Source organism: Gouania willdenowi, chromosome 21, assembly GCF_900634775.1.
Source record: "Gouania willdenowi chromosome 21, fGouWil2.1, whole genome shotgun sequence".
Classification (NCBI taxonomy): domain Eukaryota; kingdom Metazoa; phylum Chordata; class Actinopteri; order Blenniiformes; family Gobiesocidae; genus Gouania; species Gouania willdenowi.
The window spans coordinates 31769310-31775367 of record NC_041064.1 but is presented as its reverse complement, the minus strand read 5'-3'; the positions used below and the strand labels follow the sequence as shown (position 1 = coordinate 31775367).

Here is a 6058-nt window from a genome sequence, read left to right as displayed (position 1 = left end):
GAAAAACACTGGCCTAACGTGATCTCGGTGGTGCGTTCACAGCCCGTGGGAAACCGGGCGATTGCTATGAATTTTACGCAACGGACAGAACGTTAAAATGGTCAAGTGCGTCGTAAAACTGAACTTATTATCAAATTTTTTTATTTTTATAGTTCATATAAAACGTTAAGATAGCGATTTTTTATTCATTGCTCACAAATAAAGACAAAAAGAGACAGTGTATCTTAAAAACTTTTTTTGTAAAGTTTTTACGTAAAGTTGCGTCGGAGCCATGGGAACGAGGAGGCTGCGGCAGTTAAAATGCACCTGCTGAACTTCAAAGTTCTTAGAGAGCAGCGAGAGACGTTGAGAGGAGAGATGTGAGTCTCTTCGATCTGAGAAAGGAGAGAAAAACTCTACAAAACACTGAGAAAAGTCACCAGAAGACCTCTACTTGACCAGAAGAACAACTTCAGACCAGGACCAGAACTTTAGAAAAAGGACTTATAAGACGACGAGACCAGGAAAGTGAACCATGGCCCTGCGCATGGCTCACGGTAAGACGTTTTAATTATTCACACCTGATAGGCCTAATTTTATCATTTTAGCACTAAAAAGTTAAACATATTATTATTTATAATCTATAGGTCTGTCTAAACCAGGTTCGGGGCTTGAGACGTTTATATTTTTTATTATTGGCCGATAAAAAATGGTTTTAACATAACGGAAATCAAGAAATGCTGATTTGTCATGTGTTATTTATTTTTTTTTTTGGTAATATTTTTACTCTAATGTGACACTTGTAGTGAGAGTTTGGGCTGCTCCGACTGTTTTGTAGAAGTGTTATTATTATTATTATTTTTTAAAAGTAGATTTTTAAAGTCCTGTACTGACTGAGGTAGCTTTGATGTAAATTTGTACTTTAGGTCATAAATAATTTTAAGTCGAGTTTCACTTAATAGTTTTCTAGATAAAATTGATACTGAACTGTTTTTTTGGTTTGTTTTTGAAGCAGCCAATGAGGTGGATGAAATGTAGTTACCATGGATGCTGTTTGCATTGTTTGTGCTTGAATATTTACTTCATTTATTTACATAGATACTGTATCAAAATAGAAAATAATTAATGAATAAAAAGCAGTGCTAAACATCCATGAGAGTGATACAGTAATCACTGCACAATTTAAATGTTTATTTATGTTTTGTCTGTATATGTTGTCAGAGGTTAACATTTTTGCCTCAGTGTTTTAATTTTTCCAAACACAAACAAATACATTTATTATTTTTGCTTTATTGTGACCATCATTAGCCCTCCCGAAGGAAGAGTAAACGAAACTTTATGGGGGGAATTAAATTGAATTGAATTGTTTATTTTTGATTATGCAAACAAAATAATAAAAATTGGGGAAAAAGAGCATAAATTTTATCGCTCAAAAGGGGTTGGCCGCACCAGCAAGTATGTAAGAGCAAGGCCAATGATACCAAACCAGCCTAGTCTCCTGCAGAGTCCACGTGCTGGAGGCCCCCGACCACACTGAACAACGCACATGTCAATGCAATGCAGCGGCCAACAGCCAGGGACTCGCAGACACACCCACTGGCCTGTAGACAGTAAGTCCCCACCAGGCAGCCCACAGTACCCCCACCTGCTGAAACAGTGAGCACCACCCCTCGCAGACAGCACCATCCTTTGGGGCCACGCAACCCTACATCAACCAGACAGACAGCAACAACTCCCACCCTCCATGACAGCCAGACACCCTCCATGACAGCCAGACAGGATGCCCCTGGCCAACCCACCACAGAGATTACTTCCAAGACCACAAAGATATTTCAAATTGAATCAGTGAAAAGCATCAGGAGTTAAATGAAAACTTTCTACAAACAACAGCAAAAACATTTGGTGTTTCTGTATGTGAGACTGTGTAACAGTTTAAATGTACAACTAAAGGAAGGTCCAAACATGTTTCAATTACAAAAAAAGAACTTTAAAAACTTGATTTTTACAATGTAATGAAAAGAATATGTTTAAATATCGCTGTTCATGAAAAAAAAATATTTGTTTATTTCAGGTATGGGTGATCCTGAGGGTTGGGTCACAGGCTGGGCCCAGCCCGACGGTTGGGTCGCAGGCTGGGTCCAGCCCGAGGGTTGGGTCGCAGGCTGGCAGCATCCACTGATGGAGGAGGAGGAGGAGAAAGATGGAGGAGCATCAGTCCACTACATTGTCCCATGATCAGCCCCAGGAGGAGATATCAGCAGAGGAAGGAAATACTTTAATCCTAAACGATGTAAGCAAAACCTCTCATTTACACAAAAATACACTGATTAAGTTTAATATAAAAATAGACGTCACATTTTACTAACGCCTGTAAAATGTCGTAGAGGAACTCCAGCATCCACTGATGGAGGAAGAGAAGAAAGATGGAGGACGGGAGCGCCAGCATCTACCAATGGAGGAGAAGAAAGACATTTATTTAAACAATGTAAGCAAAACCTCTTATTTACACAGAAAGACATTGAACAATTTTTTAGTGTAAAAATGCTGTCATTGGTAAAAATGTTGTAAAATGTAAATTGTAAAATGTTCACCACAGTGTCCCTAATCAGCTCCAGGAGGAGACACCAGCAGAGGAAAGAAAGACTAATGACCAAAACAATGTAAGTAAAACTAAAGCCTCTAAAATGTCGTAGAGGAATGCCAGCATCCACTGATGGAGGAGGAGGAGAAAGATGGAGGAGCATCAGTCCACTACAGTGTCCCATAAGCAGCCCCAGGAGGAGATATCAGCAGAGGAAAGAAATACTTTAATCCTAAACAATGTAAGCAAAACCTCTCATTTACACAAAAATACAATGTATACGTTTATTGTAAAAATAGACGTCACGTTTTACTAACGCCTGTAAAATGTCGTAGAGGAACGCCAGCATCCACTGATGGAGGAAGAGAAGAAAGATGGAGGACGGGAGCGCCAGCATCTACCAATGGAGGAGAAGAAAGACATTTATTAAAACAATGTAAGCAAAACCTCTCATTTACACAAAATAACACTGAACATTTTTTTATTGTAAAGATGCTGTCATTGGTAAAAAAAAAGAAATATATGTTGCTTTACACTAATGCTTGTAAAATGTTCACCACAGTGTCCCTAATCAGCTCCAGGAGGAGACACCAGCAGAGGAAAGAAAGACTAATGACCAAAACAATGTAAGTAAAACTTCTCATTTACACAGAGACGTTTTACTAACGCCTGTAAAATTTCGTAGAGGAATGCCAGCATCCACTGATGGAGGAGGAGGAGAAAGATGGAGGAGCATCAGTCCACTACAGTGTCCCATAAGCAGCCCCAGGAGGAGATATCAGCAGAGGAAAGAAATACTTTAATCCTAAACGATGGAAGCAAAACCTCTCATTTACACAAAAATACACTGAATACGTTTAATGTAAAAATAGACGTCACATTTTACTAACGCCTGTAAAATGTCGTAGAGGAACTCCAGCATCCACTGATGGAGGAAGAGAAGAAAGATGGAGGACGGGAGCGCCAGCATCTACCAATGGAGGAGAAAGACATTTATTAAAACAATGTAAGCAAAACCTCTCATTTACACAGAAAGACACTGAACAATTTTTTATTGTAAAAATGCTGTCATTGGTAAAAAAAAAGAAAAGAATGTTGCTTTACACTAATGCTTGTAAAATGTTCACCACAGTGTCCCTAATCAGCTCCAGGAGGAGACACCAGAAGAGGAATGAAAGCCTAATGACCAAAACAATGTAAGAGTAACTAAGCCTGTAAAATGTCGTAGAGGAATGCCAGCATCCACTGAACGAGGAGGAGGAGAAAGATGGAGGAGCATCAGTCCACTACAGTGTCCCATAAGCAGCCCCAGGAGGAGATATCAGCAAAGGAAGGAAATACTTTTAATCCTAAACGATGGAAGCAAAACCTCTAATTTACACAAAAATACACTGATTACGTTTATTGTTGAAATAGACGTCACATTTTACTAACGCCTGTAAAATGTCGTAGAGGAACACCAGCATCCACTGATGGAGGAAGAGAAGAAAGATGGAGGACAGGAGCGCCAGCATCTACTAATGGAGAAGAAAGACATTTATTAAAACAATGTAAGCAAAACCTCTCATTTACACAGAAAGACACTGAACAATTTTTTATTGTAAAAATGCTTTGTCATGGTAAAAAAAAAGAAAACAATGTTGCTTACACTAATGCTTTAAAATGTTCACCACAGTGTCCCTAATCAGCTCCAGGAGGAGACACCAGAAAGAGGAATGAAAGCCTAATGACCAAAACAATGTAAGAGTAACTAAAGCCTGTAAAATGTCGTAGAGGAATGCCAGCATCCACTGAACGAGGAGGAGGAGAAAGATGGAGGAGCATCAGTCCACTACAGTGTCCCATAAGCAGCCCCAGGAGGAGATATCAGCAGAGGAAAGAAATACTTTAATACTAAACAATGTAAGTAAACCTCTCATTTACACAAAAATACACTGATTACGTTTAATGTAAAAATAGACGTCACATTTTACTAACGCCTGTAAAATGTCGTAGAGGAACGCCAGCATCCACTGATGAGGAAGAGAAGAAGAGGAGGACAGGGAGCGCCAGCATCTACCAATGGAGAGAAGAAAGACATTTATTAAAACAATGTAAGCAAAACCCTCTTTTACACAGAAGACACTGAACATTTTTTTATTGTAAAAATGCTGTCATTGGTAAAAAAAAGAAATATATTTGCTTTACACTAATGCTTGTAAAATGTTCACCACCGTGTCCCTAATCAGCTCCAGGAGGAGACACCAGCAGAGGAAAGAAAGACTAATGACCAAAACAATGTAAGTAAAACTTCTCATTTACACAGAGACGGTTTACTAACGCCTGTAAAATGTCGTAGAGGAATGCCAGCATCCACTGATGGAGGAGGAGGAGAAAGATGGAGGAGCATCAGTCCACTACAGTGTCCCATAAGCAGCCCCAGGAGGAGATATCAGCAGAGGAAGGAAATACTTTAATCCTAAACGATGGAAGCAAAACCTCTAATTTACACAAAAATACACTGAATACGTTTAATGTAAAAATAGACGTCACATTTGACTAACGCCTGTAAAATGTTGTAGAGGAACTCCAGCATCCACTGATGGAGGAAGAGAAGAAAGATGGAGGACGGGAGCGCCAGCATCTACCAATGGACGAGAAGAAAGACATTTATTAAAACAATGTAAGCAAAACCTCTCATTTACACAGAAAGACACTGAACAATATTTTTTTTGTAAAAATGCTGTCATTGGTAAAAAAAGAAATATATGTTGCTTTACACTAATGCTTGTAAAATGTTCACCACAGTGTCCCTAATCAGCTCCAGGAGGAGACACCAGCAGAGGAAAGAAAGACTATTGACCAAAACAATGTAAGTAAAACTTCTCATTTACACAGAGACGTTTTACTAACGCCTGTAAAATGTCTTAGAGGAATGCCAGCATCCACTGATGGAGGAGGAGGAGAAAGATGGGGGAGCATCAGTCCACTACAGTGTCCCATAAGCAGCCCCAGGAGGAGATATCAGCAGAGGAAAGAAATACTTTAATCCTAAACAATGTAAGCAAAACCTCTCATTTACACAAAAATACACTGATTACGTTTAATGTAAAAATAGACGTCACATTTTACTAACGCCTGTAAAATGTCGTAGAGGAACTCCAGCATCCACTGATGGAGGAAGAGAAGAAAGATGGAGGACGGGAGCGCCAGCATCTACCAATGGACGAGAAGAAAGACATTTATTAAAACATGTAAGCAAAACCTCTATTTACACAGAAAGACACTGAACAATATTTTTATTGTAAAAATGCTGTCATTGGTAAAAAAAGAAATATATGTTGCTTTACACTAATGCTTGTAAAATGTTCACCACAGTGTCCCTAATCAGCTCCAGGAGGAAACACCAGCAGAGGAAAGAAAAACTAATGACCAAAACAATGTAAGTAAAACTTCTCATTTACACAGAGACGTTTTACTAACGCCTGTAAAATGTCGTAGAGGAACGCCAGCATCCAC

At 39.1% G+C, this 6058-nt stretch overlaps 2 long non-coding RNA genes across 4 annotated transcripts; both read left to right on the top strand.

Moving 5' to 3' along the window:
• Window positions 1-341: 341 nt before the first annotated feature.
• LOC114455569 (uncharacterized) lies at window positions 342-2418 on the top strand. The gene is made up of 3 exons (XR_003672739.1): window positions 342-536; window positions 2051-2269; window positions 2364-2418. It is a non-coding gene; the product is annotated as an uncharacterized LOC114455569 (long non-coding RNA).
• Window positions 2419-2575: 157 nt separating this feature from the next.
• Window positions 2576-6057, top strand: LOC114455563 (uncharacterized). Of its 3 annotated transcripts, none has more exons than XR_003672732.1 (6): window positions 2576-2639; window positions 2673-2801; window positions 2896-2996; window positions 5348-5411; window positions 5471-5599; window positions 6041-6057. It is a non-coding gene; the product is annotated as an uncharacterized LOC114455563 (long non-coding RNA). The 3 variants fall into 3 exon arrangements; XR_003672733.1 differs by lacking the exon at window positions 6041-6057 and adding an exon at window positions 5694-5746; XR_003672731.1 differs by lacking the exons at window positions 5348-5411; window positions 5471-5599; window positions 6041-6057 and adding exons at window positions 3123-3186; window positions 3246-3566; window positions 3693-3730.
• Window position 6058: the final 1 nt, after the last annotated feature.